The sequence below is a fragment of the Eumetopias jubatus genome, unplaced genomic scaffold, assembly GCF_037043125.1.
Source record: "Eumetopias jubatus isolate StellerSeaLion01/CBP00866 unplaced genomic scaffold, mEumJub1_p1.0 scaffold_6, whole genome shotgun sequence".
Lineage (NCBI taxonomy): Eukaryota > Metazoa > Chordata > Mammalia > Carnivora > Otariidae > Eumetopias > Eumetopias jubatus.
In genome coordinates, this window is record NW_028274812.1 from 7,578,888 (window position 1) to 7,598,057 (window position 19,170).

Sequence of the window (19,170 nt, forward strand, 5' to 3'; positions counted from 1 at the left end):
TCCATGTCACTGGATGTGGCCTGTCCCCATAACCACGAATGCTCTTTGAGGGAAAGGCCCAGGTAGCGTCTCAGTGAAGAACCAGCAGCACCAAAATTCCCAGCAGCTGATGTGGGGCCAGATGTGGCAGAGGGTCCACCATCAGATCCAAGACTAGAGAGATGGCTGGTGCACTGGTGAGGGCAGGCAGGAATACCGAGAGGTGTGGGGTTGGAGGTTGGGTCTGCAGACCTTGTCAGTGAGCTAGAAGACAGGATGAGAGAAGCAGAAGTTCAGGTCGGTGCTCGGATTTCTAACTTGGGTGGATGGTGGTGCCCTCCCTGGAGGAGGAACCGCTGGAGCAAAAGCAGAGTGTGCAGGGAGAGACAGCTCACTTTGGACATCTGAGAGCAGGTGTTCAGGGGGTGAAGGGATGGATGCATAGAGCACCTGCGAGGGGATGCCTAGGTTGGAGCCGAGGATGTAGTGTCCAGTCACTTACCCCTCAGCCATGGTCCCTACCCCAGCCTCCTCGGGTGTTCAGCCAGAGGCTGGGAGGGGTGCCTCCCTGGGGAGGAGAAGGGGACAAGGACACTCAGGAGAGCCTGGGTTCCTGGATCTGCTTTGCCTCCGTATCTCATCCCCGTTATCTCTCGGCCATTTTCTGCATTCCGCACAAGCACTGCCCCAGAAGTGGGAGCCAGGTGAACTTTATTCTCCCTGAGGTGCAGGTCCCAGTTATTTAGGAGCATAGTTCCAGAATCACTCGCTGGTTTAAGTAAAGCGGCTTTATTGGTAACCACTTCCCTGAAGCCCTCGGGTCTGGACGCAGCCTGGTTAGGGCGCGGACGCCAATGACGGTGATGCATCCGTGCAGGTGCCCAGCGCGTGGCTCAGTGCACAGGAGCCGAGTGAGTGCCCAGACCCGCCAAGCCCTCTGTAGCCCGTTTCCCAAGGGCTTAGCCTGTGAGAGGTGGGCTCTGGGGGAGCGGGGCTGGTACTCACAAGAACTGGTTCTGATTTTCCCCACTTCCAGGCAAGTCACTCAAATTCTAACAGCCTTGTTCCTCACCTGCCACATGGGGCCAGTAAGATCAACTGAGCTATAAATAATAAAATGAGAATGTGTGTGAATCATTTTGTACGTTGTAAAGTACTACAAAATGGTAAAACCTGGGCTTTGGGTATTTTTCAGGTTGAATGCTAAAAATGTCAGGCATTACAGAGAGAGAAAATGAAAAGACAACACCATAGCACAAAGGAAGGCATGCATGCACACACGTGCACACGCACACGCACACAGATCAGGTCTCTGTCTCTCCAGGGACCTTCCTGTCTTTCAGACTGCTTCCTTTTTTTCTGGGCCCATCACTCTAGGAAGAGCCCGCACTGAGCCCCTGGCTCAGTGGGGCTCTGAGCACTTCCTGGGGCTCTGCCTCTCCCATGGGATGGGGCCTCTCCCCTCTCTCTAGAAGCCTCCCCAGCCCGGTGTTCACACTGGGGGACACAATCCGCCAGGCTACCTGAGCTCTCTTCCCTCAGCCCCAGCCAGAGCTCAACCCTCCTCCCAGACACCTTCCCAGAGTCCCTGCATCCTCAGCAGTCCGGCTCTGGAACACCTCCCCAAGCAGGGGCGGGCTCACCTGAACAGGGGCTACCTCTATGGCTTCTGGATCCAGAGGGGGATTAGGAATGCCGGCCAACCTGCTAGAAAAGGGCCAGATGTAGACCCCTCACCCTAATTTGCTAGTCTATATCCTGTGTAACAGACAGAACCTCACACACACACCCCACATACACACCATGCACCCCTCACACTCCACATACACATACACCACATGCCACCCTCACACCCCCACACCCCTCACACACCCCACATACACACCCCACACCAGAGACTGTATTTTTCTCCTCCCAAGGAGAACATTCCCGGGCAAGCCTCATCTCCTCTTCCAGCAGGAAGAGGGGGCACGGCTGCAGAGCACCCCATCATTCACCAGATGGCGCTAAATCCTTAAGGGAAAAGGTATTTTGCAAGAACCTGTGGCCAAAAGGAAATGACGAGGGGGCGGGAGGGGGGGTAGCATTTGCCCCTTTGGACGGACCACAGTGGCCGGAGAATCAAAGGACTGTCTTCACAGGAGCGGCATTTCCGCGGGAAGTGCAGATGTGAAAAACTAAGAGCTGACTACTGGCTGCTGCAAATCCTTCACTCATTGATGGATTAACAATGGGGGGATGTATATTGTCATCCACAGGAGGGTTCCTTGACTATTTGTGGGGAAAAATGGTTCATCTGCTCTATCTGAATACCTCCCATCAAATGAAGCCCTTGCCCAGTGCAAGCACAGAAGGCCAGCACGTTTAAATTGCTCACTGCTGTTTTCCAAATTTTCATTTCATTTCTCTCAGCAAGAACCATTTGTGCATCTCTCGTCGGCCCGGCCTTGTTCTGTGAGGAATCCAAGGCAAGGCAGAATGGTTCTGAAGTCAAACAGATTTGGTCTTGAAAATGAGTTTCAGCCACGGCAATCTGTAACGGTTACTTTCTGTAACCCTGAGCGAGGCAGCGGAGCCCAACAGGTCTGGCAAACACTAGTCTAGCTGTTGATGTGAACGCATTTTTGGATTTCACCAACACTACACTTCTAGGTGTTTATTTATTTCTTTAAGTAAAGGAGATACCCATAATGTGGGTGGGCCTCGTCCAGTCAGTTGAGGGTCTTAAGAGCAAAGATGGAGGTTTTCCAGAGAAGAAGGAAATCTGCCTGAAGACTGTAACAGGAACCCTGCCAGCCTGCCCTACAAATACTGAACCGGCCAGCTCAAACAATCCCATGAGCCAGCTCCTTAAAATGAATCTGTATATTTTACACATGCATATATATATCCTACTGGCTCAGTCTCCCTGGAGAATCTTGACCGATACATTAGTTGTTGTCATTATTAAGTGAATCATGTAACCTCGCAAAGCCATGCTTCGCTCGTCTGTAATGTGATATTGTAAAATCAGGAAGATTTATTGAAATGATGCACGCCTAATGCCTAGCTCAGAGCCTGCCAAATCAGTGAGCAGGATGAGGCCCTTCTGTCCTTAGCCATCCCCATCTCAGTGCCCACACTCTCTATAGGACCACATCAGGCTGGGGAGACAAGGCAGAACCCCTTGAAACAGCTTGTCCTCGGGCCCCACCCCAAACCTGATTCAGAAACCCGGCTGGCACTGTTGGGAGGACGCGCAGCGATTTGCGTTTCAAGGAGCCCTCCAGGTGATGCTGATACGTGCCAGGTCTGAGAGGCACTCTTCTGCTAATGTAAGCGCCACAAGGCAGGGATGTTTTGGTTTGTTGTTTGATTGTTTGTCATCCCTTTTGTTTGCTGATGCATCTCTAGTACCTGGGACAGTGCCTGGCACATCGTAGGCGCCCGACACTTGCTTACGGAATGAATAGATTTCTGTGTCAGCTACAGCAAAAATAATAGTCTGCTTTGTACCAGGAGAGCCTCACTTGACACAGAGGACAAGCTATGTGCACTGCTCTGACTTCCTCTTTGCATTAGTGGTGCTTACATATTCAAAATCCTGTCTATGTTGAAATTTTAGTTAATTACTTCGCTAAGCAAGCCATGAACTAGAGATCTTCATTATCAAAAATACAAATTAGCTTATCTTCCTTGATCAAGTGTAGATGATTCCCCATTTGTCAACTTGTAATAATACTTGAACACAAAGCACTTTTAAATGTCCAATATATGATAGCTATTAATAATAATCTTGCTACTTAATATTTATGTTGATCCATTTCTTCATCAATCTCAAAATAGGCTAATAGACATTCTTTGCTTTCCTTCTCCTCTGTGAAGCCCTTAAGGTCCCATGGGGCAGTACTATAGACATCTATTTCACTCCTAGCAGAAATCGCCATTGATATTGTCATCATCAAAAATCTTCTAAATTTCATTTGAAAGTGTGGCCTGTAAAGTTTGGAACTCAGTGGCAAGAGTGTGGCCTAGTAGCCTGTAACATGCCTCAGCCAGACACTATTACATACTAGTACTCTTGAGTTCATATATATATATATATATATATATATTCTGCATCTATATCTATATAGAAATGACTTCTAATATACTTATTTCTAATTTGAAATTGTACATTATTAATAATGATATATATATTACCCTAAAAGAGACAGTAATCCTTTTTTAAAATGTGAGAACAAAACAAATTTTGTTGTCACCTTTATGCCCGAAAGGTAAGGCAGTGTTCTGACTCACCAGCAGGGGGCGGACAGCTCACAAGAAGTGGCCTTCAACTAGAACACCTGTTAGACTTCGCGGGGACGCTGGGGAAGTCGGGAAGGCTACCGTCTGCAGAGGTGGGAGTTGTCAGTAATTATGTGGCAAGTGATATTATCTGGGCATTCAATTCCGATGAGACAGGTGACACTTCAAAGCTGGCATTCGCCTGAAAACACTCACGTCTGAATTAAGCCAACAGTGTTTTCAGTGATTAATGGCAATCTCATCCTTTCTGGAAAATAGATTTGAACTTGACTTTTAGAATTAGGATTTACTTTTCCAAGTGTTGTCTAAACAGATGTCACAAATAAGTTTCCTAAAGCAGGAAAGACAACATGGATGTGAACAGTCTCTCCAGTTGTTCTAACTTAGATATATATTAGCAGCAACTCCTAGGCACAAATTTTAAAACCACTTGAGGACGCTTTGATTTACCTGTATCATTCAAAGGAGAGTTAAGGCCAATCCAGACTTTCAGCAGTCTTTTTAGTTTGTACAAACTCGCATAATCTGATATTCCCATCTCTGTAAACCGGAGATGGTGATGATGAAAGTAGTGATGATGATGATGAAGGTGGTGATGATTATGAAGGTGGTGGTGATGATGATGAAGGTAGTGATGATGATGATGAAGGTGGTGATGATGAAGGTGGTGGTGATGAAGAAGGTAGTGATGATGATGATGAAGGTGGTGATGATGATGAAGGTGGTGGTGATGATGATGAAGGTAGTGATGATGATGATGAAGGTGGTGATGATGATGAAGGTGGTGGTGTTGAAGAAGGTAGTGATGATGATGAAGGTGGTGATGATGAAGGTGGTGGTGATGAAGAAGGTAGTGATGATGATGATGAAGGTGGTGATGATGATGAAGGTGGTGGTGATGATGATGACAATGATGACAAATTAATAATGATTATGATCACAGGAAGCAGGAAGTTAGCATTCAGGTGTACCAGGCTTTGTACTAAATCCTTTGCCCGTTTATCTTACTGACTCACACCAACCCTGTGAAGTATATACCACACTCATCATACTTACAGATGAGCAGAGACTGAGTTTGGCCACCTATCCAGTTACACAGCAAGGAAAGAATGAAGCTGGGGCTTAACTCAGGCATGATATTTCAAAGCCCCAGTCTGAGCCACGTCTAATACAGATACCTCTAAATGTTCACTTAAAATTTTTCACCATATAGGGGCACCTGGGTGGCTCAGTCAGTTAAGCGTCTGCCTTCGGCTCAGGTCATGATCCCGGGGTCCTGAGATCAAGCCCCCATCGAGCCTGCTTCTCCCTCTCCCTCTGCCTGCCTGCTCCCTCTGCTTGTGCTCTCTCTTTCTGTCAAACAAATAAAGAAAATCTTCTTAAAAAATTTTTTTCCACCTTGTAAACAAAAACCATGGTTCCCTCTTGAGCCATAGATTGGCTATCAGGCCAACATTTTACCTGGCTAATGCAATTTTGAAGATATATAGGAAAATGCAGGAAATTGCTGTTTTTAGCCATCTAATATGTAAGAAGAGAGACTTGTCCCCTCCCACCCCCACCCCCGCTGCACACACACACACACACACACACCGTCCTTTCTCTTGATGGGCGAACAATAAGCAGGCACAGAGGCCTGTGCCATTAACCTAATTGTTACACTGCCCTGTATGAGACACAGCTAATCACATGTAAGCGCAATAATGCTGAATCAAACAAAACCTTCACCTGCTAGCAACACAGTAACAAGGCCCTGCTTTGTGGCTCAAGACTGAAGTCATAACAGAGACAAAGTTAATCCAACCAACCAAGGGAGATGGTCCTCCAACTCCCTGCACCTCACAATCCCCCACACTGTTCTTAAACATTCAAGGCCAGAACGACTGAATCCAAATCTCCAGGGTGTGAGCACGAGAATCTATGTTTTTTTTTTTTAGGTTTTATTTATTTATTTGACAGAGAGAGACATAGCGAGAGAGGGAACACAAGCAGTGGGAGAGGGAGAGGGAGAAGCAGTCTTCCCCCTGAGCAGGGAGCCCGATGTGGGGCTCGATCCCAGGACCCTGGGATCATGACCTGAGCCAAAGGCAGACACTTAACGACTGAGCCACCCAGGCACCCTGAGAATCTATATTTTTTAAAAAACTCTCCGTGATCCTGAAGCCGTGGGCATCTGGCCACTGCTTGCAATCATTCCAGAGGGATTTGAACAACAGTATCAAAGATGCTCCTAAAGGCTGCTAAGCCAAGATGTGCTCATGTCCTTAGAAAGGGCTTGATAACAGCCCTTTTCCCTGGGAATTGTTAGTCAAGGGTCTAACACAAACTGTCACTTGGGCTCTGATAGCCCACTAGAAGGATGTTCCCGGACTGTGTTACTTGGTTCCCCAATGTCAGTTAGGGCTGTAGCAATGATGTCGGTCTCTGGCTGTCCTTCTTCCGTGTGGATCCAACAGGTGAAGCCAGGAAGCAGCAAGAGTAACTTTGATGTGGTGCTGTGGGCCCCCCGAGGGCCTTCTCGGTGGCTCTGTCCTGCCCAAGAGGAAGGAAGCCCAGAAGTGTACGGTGCGGGGGGGACACTCAAAGGTAATAAGGACAAAGAGAAGGCATTGGCTTTGGCAGTTGGGGTCTCACTCATGTCCTTTCCAGAACGGTTTCAAGAGGCCACGTGGAAGTGAGAGCCAGACAGCAGTGGCGGCAAATAGCAGAAGAACCGGCGAGCGGTCATGAAGGAAGCAGGAGCGTGAGGGGCTCCGTGGTGCTGGTTGGGGAAGCAAAGGTTTCTCCCTCTCGCCTGCTGGCTGCTCATGACCTTGTCATGGCCTTCAGTCCCTTAGTCCTCTTTGTAGCATGTGACATCTAGCGAAAGAAACAAATTGTAGTGGCGAGAACATGATATGAAATCAGAGAGCTCAGGGCTTCCATTCTGGTTCTGCTGCTCATAGTCTGCATGACCTTGGGCAAGTCCGGTAGTCTCTCGAAGCCGCGGTTTCTGCAGCAGAAACAGTTGATAACCAAGGGAGGCTACAGTTGCTAAATCAAAGATGGCCATAAAGCCCCTAACACAGAGAGCACCCTTCCTAATGTAAGAGCAACATTATCACTGTTTCTTCCTCAAATCCTGGCACTCCTGGCTCCAAGATCCTGGAGCAGCCAGCTTCCCCTCCCTCTGCACCTGCGCACTGCAGACTGCAAACCCACCCCCTTGCAGGTGTCACCACTCGGTTCCTAGACACGGTTTTGTGTTAGCCCACGCTGAAGTCGTGTTCATGGACTCAGGGGGGGAACTGGCCAAAGGACAGGAGGGCGAGCATTTGAGGAATGCAATGCCATATCATTTATTGGGAAAGGATTCTGCAATACAGTTGCTTAGTTATGCACAGGACTGCTTAATGCCTGGGGGCGGGGATGGGGGCAGGGAAGGCAATAACCTCAGCCACCAAAAAAAAAAAAAAAAAAAAAAAAATCATACCTTAGCAATTTTCTACAAGTTAACTTCTAATCCTCCAAGGCTCTAAAACACCTGGGCCCTAAACAGTGGTCAGCAGGTAGTTATAGTTACCTCTCCCAGGAGACAGTCGGCTGACTGTCAGGCAGGCTTCTCAGAAACTCCTCTCACATGAAACTAAAAAGCATTTCACACAGTCACCATTCTGCCTTGTTCCAGAGGTGCTGGGGGATTTCTCCTGCCCCAGGCTTTCTCCTCCTGTCTCTGATGATTACACGTGGGCATCTCCACCACCGTGTCCTTGGCGTCTTGTCTCACGTGTGCTCCTAAAGCACCTCCGTAGCTTCAGGCATCTGTCTGCAGAGTGGGCACTGAAGTCTCTTGACCCCCACCTCGGGTCCCCACACCTCCAGCTGCCGCGGGGATTTCTCCACCGGGCTGCCCAGCCAGGGACTGGACACCGTGGGCCAGCAGCAAATCCTTTCCCCATACCACGTCTCCTTCCCATGAATCACTCCTTAATTTGATAAGTGTCCCCACTCTAGTGCAGGGGGACTGGCCAGCGTCAGTGAGAGCCTGCCCCCATGCTGCTCCAGGCTTCAGACCGAAAGCCCTCCCCATGCTTCAGATCTGTCTGTGGCTCTGCATTGGCTCTTGAAGGACCACACTGCAGTGGGAGCATGGAGGCTTAGGAAGCAAACAGATTTATGTCTGTCTTTCCAGCTACATCTTCTTGGGGAGGTGATACAAACTTTCGAGGCTCATTTTCTTCATCTGCAAAAGGAAGGGTAGCATTTGCATTATATCTTGTGTGGGGTTATTGCAAGGATTAAAGGTGATAGATATAGTGTGTTTGGCACATAGTAGGTTCTCAATAAATGGCACCTCTTATTATAATAAAAACTACCTGTTTAAGACCATTTACAGTATGCCTACAACTTTCTGTGTTTCACCGGTAAAATAATGTCTGTGTCCCCTAACACTACAGGCTTCTCTGACTCTTTTGCTGGTTTGCACATGACACCTGGAGCCCTCCTGAACAGGTGCCTTCCTTCCGTTTCCTGCCCTGTTCACCATGATGGTTTATATAACATTCATCACACCCCTAGTATGTAGTCAGGCCATTCCCTCTGTCTAAAGTGGCCCCATTACCCCCCTCTTTATTTATTCAAATTCTGCCCATCACTTGTGAAAGCACCTGCTTGGATAGTCACTTCCATTGAGTCTTCTCCACCCTTCCAGAGTCCTCCATGCGCCCTATTCCAAAAGACTCCTGTATTCTTCCCTGGTATCACTCCTAAACACCAGCTGCTCTTGTAAAGGGGCATATCACTGCTTGCATCTTATCACCCCACTGGATTTTCACGTTCCGAGACCAGAAGCCCGGTTTTCCAATGACCCTTGCCGCCGAGTGCTGTAGTCACTGGGTCAGTCCGTCCAGTGGTTTGGAGTGCCCGTTATGAGCTCAGCCAGCACTAGGTACTGGGAAAAGGATGCTCAGGGATGCATGTTGGGCGGCATTTTCATTGGCCTGTTTTGAATGTGTCTGCTCTGAAAGTTAGGTCTGAAACCACAGAGCTTGTGACTTCCTCTTTTCACCTTTGCATCCCTCCTGGATTATACCTGATGTTATTATTTCAGATAGAATGAGTTAATACTCATTCTCTCCCCTGACTTGTCTGAAATCTAATCTCATGGGTCATGAAGCCACGACACCTAAATATTGAACTATGAAGGACTAAAGCCATAACTTGACATTTTACCAGTTTGTCAAACTCTCTTCTTGTTGATCAGATTTGGTATCCAGAGTTTGTAACAAAATCGTGTGTTTGTTTGTATGTGGTTGGGGTTGATCACTAGCCTCTATTAATTGAGAGATTTACTGTATCATCCCCTAAATTTATAAAATGTGATGATAATCTAGCCATCTTCTTTGAGCTGATTGGTGTCACGGATGCACCCCTCACAGACAGAGCCTAGAACTGGGTTCCTAGTTCTAGGGACCAAGGTTCTCTTTTCTCAGATTCTCTCAGCCCTGCTCCTTGGCCAGTCCATTTTGTGTTTCTTGTTCTTCACCTCCAGATACAATATAGTAGGCCTTGCTCCCCAATAACAAGAGCGGACAAGAAGTAGGGAGTTACAGCAACCAGAAAACGTATGGTGATCCTCCACGGAGGGAAGCGTCAGCCAGCCAATGAACCTTCCCTGAGCACTCGCTGTGTATCAGGAAGAGTTCAGGACACCAGCCCTGCTGCTGGCAGAGGAAACCCTAGATCGGATGGTTAATGAGCACAACACCCAGTGACCTATCATCCCAACCAGGATACTTCTGAGACAGAAGGGCATTTTATAATTTCGCTAGGACAATAGATACAGACCAGTTTTATCCTAGGTGTTTTAAAGGATAGGTTTTTTTTTTCCTCAGGTGCCCGAAGCCCAGCAGATTAGGAAGTGACTGCCATGGAAAAGATAGTATGTTCCTCCCAGATGCAGATCCCGGGAGGAGGGGCCGGTGACACCCTGCAGGGCCACTCGGGGGTCGGCGGGGGGGCACTGGGGCTGGTCAGGAGGCAGAGGGAGCAAGGAAAACATGGACAGGAACCTTTACTGTGGTTTCCATGGGCAGGAATGGGTGAGGCAGGGCAAACGGGCTTTGGATCAGCTGGTTTGAACAATTTCAGTGGGCTCTGGGGTACAGGAGCTGTCCCGAGGTGTCTGGTACCTGGCCCAGGTGTGATTAGGACAGGGGAATGGTGGCCAGGAGTTCGAGAGCCCATTAGAGGAGGTGCCTGGGGGTGCAGGCTCTGCACTGGCTGGTTTGCATGTGAAGGGCATGCTGGAGTTGTTTGCTCTCTCGGGGGATTAGCTAGCCCTGGGAGGGGTGGTCCCTCTGGTGTCTGTGAGGCCCCACAGGTCAAAGCATCAGAATAAAATAATGTCGCAGACACAAGGCAAACCAGGACGCATGGTCACCCTATCAGTAGGAGAAGTTTGTCCTCTGTGCCCCCTCCCACCACCCCTCTCGGTACCGCATCTGCCCATTGGCCTGTCTGGGGCCCTTCTCCCCCTCAGCATCCTGGGAAAGCCCCGGGTCCCTTTGCAGCTGCCCATGCTTAGCCCAGGAGGTGCCAACCTAAGGCTCCAGATCCTGACTGGCCCCAGTTTCAGTGTCTCTAATGCTGTAGAAACTGTCCATGCATTTAAAATAAAGAAGAGGTATACTTTCTCCCATTACGCAGAAGTCTTCAAAACCCGGAGTCTGGAAAGGAAATGCTGACAAAGCAAAACCTTGAAAGTGAAAACAGAAATTGCTGCTCTGGCATGTTCCTTTCGCCTCTTCTACCATGAATCAAAACCTCCTTAGCTACCTCCCACTGCGAGGAGATACTGCAGGCGGACTGGCAGATCCATCTCCATTCACTCTAGTGTGCAAATGGTTACACAAGAAGTATTCTGTTACTCCTTCCAGGTGTGGAGTTTGCAGTACCCTATCCCAAGGGAATGGGGATGCTGGGTGCACAGCCCTTTGGGAGCAGCCCTCGGCATACCTGCTGGGTTTCAAGTCCCACTCACCCTGTTCTTATTCTCCATGCTCTGGGGATCAGAAAAGAAAACAGAGAAAACTGGTATTTTGAGAGGAAATTATTTCTCTTCGCATGCCATAATTTTTATCCTTCTCCGAAAGATCAAGCATATCAGTATAAATCCAGTTTTCTTGTTCTTAATTATCCTTCAATAATGTGCTATTGATAGTCTCTGAGGCTTCTTGAAGTTACTCTCTGAATCTTTTTCTTGGGCGGAGCATAATATCCTTTGTCAAAATAAACATTTTATTCACCCAGCTGAAAATGCTTTTTTATTTTTAAAGATTTTATTTATTTGAGAGAGAGAGAGAGAGTGTGTGTGTGTGTGTGTGTGCACGAGTGGGGGACGGGGTGCAGAGAGGCAGAAGGAGAGAGAGAAGCAGACTCCCAGCTGAGCAGGGAGCCTGGTTCGGGGCTTGATCCCAGGACCACAAGATCATGACCTGAGCAGAAGGCTGACGCTTAACAGACTGAGCCACCCAAGCACCCCTGAAAATGCTTTTATTTTGGCAACATGTCAAATCTTTATATATGCACATGTCCAGAGGCAGAAACTTCCACCCAGGGGAATTCTGCTGAGCAATCCTCATGAGAAGTACAGACTCCTCTATAAGAACATATATCTCAAGGTTGTTTAGACTGATAAGGAGCCATCCACATTTTGTGATTGAGGAAACTGGATGCATTCAGACCCTGGAAAATAATGAAAACTAAAATTCTATACACACACACATATATACATCTACAAATGATATGGGGAAAGGTTCATGATGTATTTTAAAGGAAAAAATGGGCTGCAATAAATAATATGTATAGTACATGTAAAATTTTTAAAAGACTGAAAATATATGCATAAAAATATAGACAGGATTATATCTGGTGAGGGACTGCAGATGATTTTTATCATTCTTTAATCCTTTTCTTCATCTCTCAAAATTTTCTTAATGAATATGTACATTTGGAAATGAGATTTTGGAAATGTGCCTTTAAATAGTGATTGCAATCATATAGTGGTAGCAAAAATGAGAAAATTAGAAACTTATTTTACTGTAATTTCCACATACATATTTAAATTAACATTTGGGTTTTAATATGAAAATTAAACATATTATATATGTACATACGTAATATATTATAAAGCAGTATTTTAAGCACACACAATTTAAGGAATAATGATTTTCAAGAAATAAAGTGAACACACGTGCACGCTGCCCACCATAAGAAACAAGAGCTTCAAGTTGACCTCTGACATTTGGCTGTGAGCCCTTAACCAGCCCGCCTCCCTTGTGCCCAATGTGACCACTGCCCCACATTGTCTATGAATCACCTTCTGTATGTCTTTAGATTTTTAACATGCCTTTATGTTTTCTTGCTATCTAATGAGTGTTATTTAAAAGCACCTATACTATTTTATCACAAATTTGTGTTTTAACTTTGTATAAAAGAAATAATATTGTATGTAGTTTTTGCAACTTGCTTTATATTCCTTCAACATTATGTTTTTGTTGTTTTATGACACTCAGTGTGCTGATGTGTATTCCTGAGTCCGTTCATTTTGAAGACGGTGTGGTATTTCATGGTTATAAATATGCCACAATTTATATTTCCAGCGAACTGTAGATGAACACATGGGTTGTTTATAATTTCTTGCTGTTACAGCCAGGATGCTGTAGACATCCTTGTAACCACCTATCTCCTGGAGCAGGGACTCTGAATCTGAGATGCAAGAGTTCATGAATAGAATTCAGGGGTCCATTAACCTAGATGGGAAAAATTGCATTGTATTTCCATTAACTCCTTACTAAAATTCAATATTTCCTTCAATTATGAACACTGACCATAAACTAGAGTAATTTTAGCTACCTGTGACTCAATCCAATAGAAGTTACTTATGTTTTCATATCAAGTTACAGTTGTTGCAGATACCCTAAAACATCACTTAGGTTCATCACAACCTCAAAATAATGGTAATTTTACATCAACCAGTAGATCCTGCTAACAACACAACACATACAGTACTATGCCAAAAAATCTATTATTTAATAACGATATTTCAAGATAGTTGGCATTCTTTGAATTTTATATTTTGCAATTTAAAACATTCTGGGAACCATGGTACAAAAAGAAAAGTTAAGAACCCCACTCTAGACCCCTGGTATGGTAGGTCCAGTAATGGCCCTTAATAGATAGATGCCCACACCCTACTTCCTGGCCCCTAGGAATATGGTACCTTACCTGGCAGAAGGGACTTTGCAAATGTCATTAGGGGGTGATTCCTAGATGATGCAACTGGGTCCCATCTAATTGCATGAGCCCTCAAAAGAAGGGAACCTTTCCCAGATAAAGTCAGAGAGATGGGGTGGAAGAAGAGGCAGAAGAGAGTCAAGCATAAGAAGGACGACTCCTTCATCTTTGCGAGATTGTTGAGGAAGGGAGCCAAGAGCCAGGGAATGCAGGCAGCCTCTAGAAGCTGAGAATGACCCCCAGTTGACAGCCAGCCAAGAAACAAATCCTCAGTCCTGCAGCTGCCTGAAGCTGAATTAAATGAATGAACATGACTGTTCTGATAAAACTTTATTTACAGCATAATGGCAAACCAGATTTGGCCCATGGGCCATCGTTTACCAACCCTTTCCCTAGATTACAGTCCACTTCACACCTACTATGAATACCGAGCTATTTGCAGTCATTTCTGCCACTTTATATTTTCTATACCTTTCTATATTTCTATATTTCCATTTCTTGCCTTCTTTTTGATTTTTTGTTTGCTTTTTCCATTAATTCTATTTTTCCTTGTTTAGAAGCAAAATACTTTCTCTTTTTTTAATGATTACACTGGAAATTTAAATATGTCTTAATGTAACAAAGTCAATGACCCTCAGCCTAAATAATATAAGCACCTAGAAGCCACTGAATTCTTTTACTTATATGCAATTCTTATCCAGTGTTTTAATTCTACCTTGATATTTTTAAACCAGTAAAGTGAACATGATTTTGATAGTTTTATATAGTCAATATTTGCTTTGATTTACCCACACAGAACCATTTTCTTTGCTCACAGTTGCTTCTTGTGACTCAGGTCTTCCTTTGGACTTTATCCTATTTGGTTGTTCCTTTAGTGAAGGTCTTTTGATGAGAAATACTCTGTATCTTATGTCTGAAAGTGTTTTTATTAATACTTATTTTGAAAATTATTTTTACTTATATGTCATTCTAAGTAGACTGGTACTCTTTTAGTACTTTGTGGATATTATACTACTGTGTGCTAGCATCCATGGGTTAAGAAATCTGCCATCAGAATAATTGTAACCTCTCTGTAGTTAATCTGTTTTCTTTGCCTCTCTGTCTTCAATACTGTTTCTCCTGCATGCTCTCTATTATCTTGGTCTAGAACTCTAGAGAAGTGTTGTACCTTCATGCTCCGTCCCCACTAACTCTGACTTTCCTTTTCATATTTTTTACTGTTTGCTCTCTGATCTGAGTCTGTGTAATTTCTCCAGCTTCATCTTCCAGTTCACAAATTCTCCCATCATTTGTATCTAATTTGCTATGTAATCCATCAACTGAGTTTCTAATTTTAATCATTGGTTTCTTTGTTTTCAAAAAAAAATGCAAAAAACAAAGAAATAGGTTTCTTTTTCAAATCTGCCTGGTTAATTATAATAATCTCTTATGCCTTTACCAAATTTCTCATACTTTTATTTCTTTGAGCATATCAAACATACTTATTTTGTACTCTGTATCTGATCATTCCAGTATCTACTGCTGGTCAGATTCTTCAGTTTTGTATATCTGCCACTTTCACTCATGATAGCTTGTATAGCTCCTGTACTAGGTAACTTTTTTATTGTGATCTCAGGCTCTTTGGAATTTTATTTGTGTGATTTTTTATTTTTTTATTTTTTGAAGTTTGGCTTTTTAAAGTGTGTTACTCTATAGAAAATAGTTTTCCTTCAGCCAGGTTCCTGGGTATGCTACCAGAGTATCCAGAGTATTTTGAATTAACTTCCTAGCTCAGGTTCTTTTTATCTAGCTAATCAGTAGTATGAATTCTTTTCACAAAGCCTTGTGTATGAGGCTTAGTGGTTAGGCATTCTCAGAGAGGCTTTGTCTCCCCAGTCTGACTCACCATAAGCCTGAAACCAGCACAAAGCTTTATTAAGTCTTTATCAATTCTCTCTTCTGGGAAGATTTTTTTCCCCTAGTCCATCAGCTGAGGAGGTCACCCCTCAGGAGTCTAGGTTGTCTGTGTGTAATGGGAAAATTTGATTCCACTTCCACCTGCTCTGGCCCAGGTTTTCTCTGTCTCTACTCTTGGGGTCTGTAAAAAGCCAGACTCTTGGCAGCCTGAGACCAGGAAAATAGCCCCATCACAAGCCCCAGATTCCTCCCTCCCTTCACCAGGAGGATTTTCTCTTTCTTATTCTAGCCAACAGGGATTTCCTTTCCTTTTCTACCAGATCAGTCATGCATTAAGGAAAGACTTTTCTTCCATATTTCATCCATCATTTTTAGATGTGGAGACCAGGGAGATATTGCACTCAGTGTCCAATGTGCCATATTGCTGAAAAGCGACAATTTGAAATTAGTTTTTAGTAAGTAAAGTATATCTGTCTCTGATCTAGATGCCCCAGTAAACAATTTTAAAGCCTCGCTTTAGACTTACAAGCTCCTGAACCTCAAAAAGAAAATCTTGGAACATATGGTTGGGGGATGTATTTGCTGTGTATCACTGAGGATTAGGCCCACACGCGAATCTGAGCTGAGCTGATTGGAAGATGTGTACATAAGATCCAAACCTACTTACTAAATCTTGCAGCCACTCTCATTAACCACAGCTTTATCACACTGCACTCTCAGCCACGAATGGCCTGTAAATTGTCCCGGGGCCAAAGGAAGTTCTCATACCTTCTTAGGCATTAAACTTTCTCCATTACCTCCTAACAAAGTATTAACAAATCAGAGGACACCCTCTGAGTTATAAAGGAAGTCTTTTTTGTGAATGGGATTTCTTTAATAGAAAGAAATTTGCTTCCTCACTGCAAGAACCACCATCAGGATGCACCCCATTGCCCCACCTGGTTCTTGGGGTCTTATTCCCAGATGATTATCATGTTTGTGTCTCTGTGGGTTGTGTCATGCCTTTGTTCACTGAGTTATAATATGCTGAGTGCCTACTGAGTACCTCCTAGGGACCAGGCATTATGCCAGACACTGGAGGTGTGAGGAGGACGCAAACGTGATCTCGGCTCTGGACAAATTCACTTTCTATTGGAAATAACGGAAATGTAAACACTAATTACAATAAAAAGCACTTAATACTGCAAGTGAGGTATAAACACAGTTATTTATGTCCTGATGAGCACCGGATGATGTATGGAAGTGTCGAGTCACTATACTGCACGCCTGAAACTAATATAACACTCTATGTTAACTACACTGGAATTAAAATTAAAAAATAGGTAAACACAGTTATTTGCGTCATAATACATTGTTCTCTTTTTGAGATATAATTGATATGTAACGTTATATTAGTTTTAGATGTACAACAAAATGATTTTATATATATATATATATATATAGTGAAATGATTACCATAAGTTTAGTTAACATCCATCACCATACAGAGATACAACCTTTTTTCTTCTCATAAGAACTTTTAGGGTCTACTGTCTTTGCAACTTCCAAATATATACTACACTATTGTTAACTACTTTCATTCCCCAAACCCACCTCTGGCCACCATCAGTCTGTTCTCTGTATCTGTGGGTTCAGGTTTAGATTCTGCATATAAGTGAGATCATATATAGTATTTGTCTTTCTCTCTGACTTACTTCACTTAGCATAATGCCCTCAAGGTCTATCCGTGTCGTCACATAGGGCACAAAAGGCAGGATACTGTTTTCCACAGCGTCTAGGCCAATTTACGTTCCCACCAACAGTGCACAAGAGCTCCCTTTTCTCGACATCTGCCAACACCTGTTCTCTTGTCTTTTTGTAATAGCCATTCTAACAGGTATGAGGAGACAGCGCATCGTAGCTTTGATTTGCATTTCCCCGATGGTGAGAGATGTGGAGCACCTTTTTATGTACCTGTAAGCCATTTGTAGGCCTTCTTTGGAAAAATGTCTATTCAGCTCCTCTGCCCATTTTTTTCTTATCAGATTGCTTGGTTTTATTCCTATTGAGTTATCTGAGTGCTATATATATTTTGGATATTCACCTCTTAACAGATACAAGATTTGCAAATATCGGGGCGCCTGGGTGGCTCAGTCGTTAGGCATCTGCCTTCGGCTCAGGTCATGATCTCAGGGTCCTGGGATCAAGCCCCACATTGGGCTCCCTGCTCTGCAGGAGGCCTGCTTCTCCCTCTCCCACTCCCCCTGCTTGTGTTCCCTCTCTCACTGTGTCTCTCTCTGTCAAATAAATAAATAAAATCTTAAAAAAAAAAAAAGATTTGCAAATATCTTCTCCCATTCAGCAAGTTGCCTTTTCATGTTGCTGATGGTTTCCTTTGCTGTGCAGAAGCTTCTTAGTTTGAAGGAGGCCCACCTGTTTATTTTTCCTTTTGTTGCCTTTGCTTTTAGTGTCTTTACTGAGACTGAAAAACTTTAACATTTTAAAAGTATTTAGAATCTGATAGTGAAATGCTAAAAGTTGGATGCATAACGCAGGGTGGAGGATTCTGCTCACCAGATTCGGCACCTTCCCTAGGGACCTCCCTGCACTGGGGTGACCAGATGATGACTATTTACTACAGCTGTTATCACTCTCATCCCTTAGAAAACCTGCTAAGCACGATGATGCTGGGCAGAGTTTGATTCTCAAAGCACAGTGCTATGAGTTAGAAACCTGTATGTCAGCATCTCTGGTTTGGGTTTCCATCCTTCAGGTTTTCCAAGTTTTTTTGTTTTTTTTTTTTGAGAGAGAGAGAGAGAGAGAGAGAGCGCATGCGCACACAAGCAGGGGGAGGGGAAGAGAGAGAAGACAACTCCCCGCTGAGCAGGAAGCCTCATGCAGGACTCGGTCCCAGGACCCTGGGATCATGACCTGAACCGGAGGCAGAGGTTTAACTGACTGAGCCACCCAGGCGCCCCCAGGTTTTCCAAATCTTTACATTTAATGGGCACTGATGCTGCCATATCCAATGTAAGCATTCTGAACCTGGCACTTGACCTTTATTAGTTACCCAGAGGCCTCATTTGTAAAATAAGTTTGGTATCTTATTAGAAACCCCACTATTTTCTCTAGGTTATTGGGAGGAGCAACTGAAGTAATAGAAGTCAAAGTGTAAAAAATAATGTTATAAATTTCTAAAGTATTATCATTATTATTTTTGGAGTAATATCAGAGTATTAGAGCATTTTATGTTATTTGAGTCATTTTAGTAGTTTCTTAACATAAAAATAGCTCTGGAGATACTTTAAAATCGTTATTACAAGTTAATAAAATGATTTGCATGCTCATATTAATTTTAAAGCATAGAAGAAAAAAATTTTCTTTGAATACTCTAGAGGCCAAAATGGAAGGATTCTGTTTGGATTAACATGTTGGAATATATTTAAATATAGACTAGACTACAATTTTTTTGTACTGAATCCAAAAATATACCATTCTTTTTCTGCCCATGTCATTCAGTACTGAAGTAAGCTTAAGAGATTGCAGTGTCTGAGTGATTAGACAGGAACAGAATGAATTATCTCTGTGGTTGCATGAAACCTCTCCTCCTCTTCATGCTAAGAGTCAGGAATAACTCAGTTCTATAACAATAATAATATTAGCAAACATTTCTGAGAGCTTGCCCTGTGATAGATCCTGAGGTAATTCATATTATCACTTAACAACGTGCATCAGATACTAGTTCCAAGCCTT

General features: G+C 44.1%; 1 protein-coding gene across 1 annotated transcript in view; it reads left to right on the top strand.

The window, feature by feature from the left end:
• The window catches only part of PRKN (parkin RBR E3 ubiquitin protein ligase), a 1,301,937-nt gene that overhangs the window by 1,276,937 nt on the left and 5,830 nt on the right, over positions 1 to 19,170 (top strand). The window lies entirely within an intron of this gene.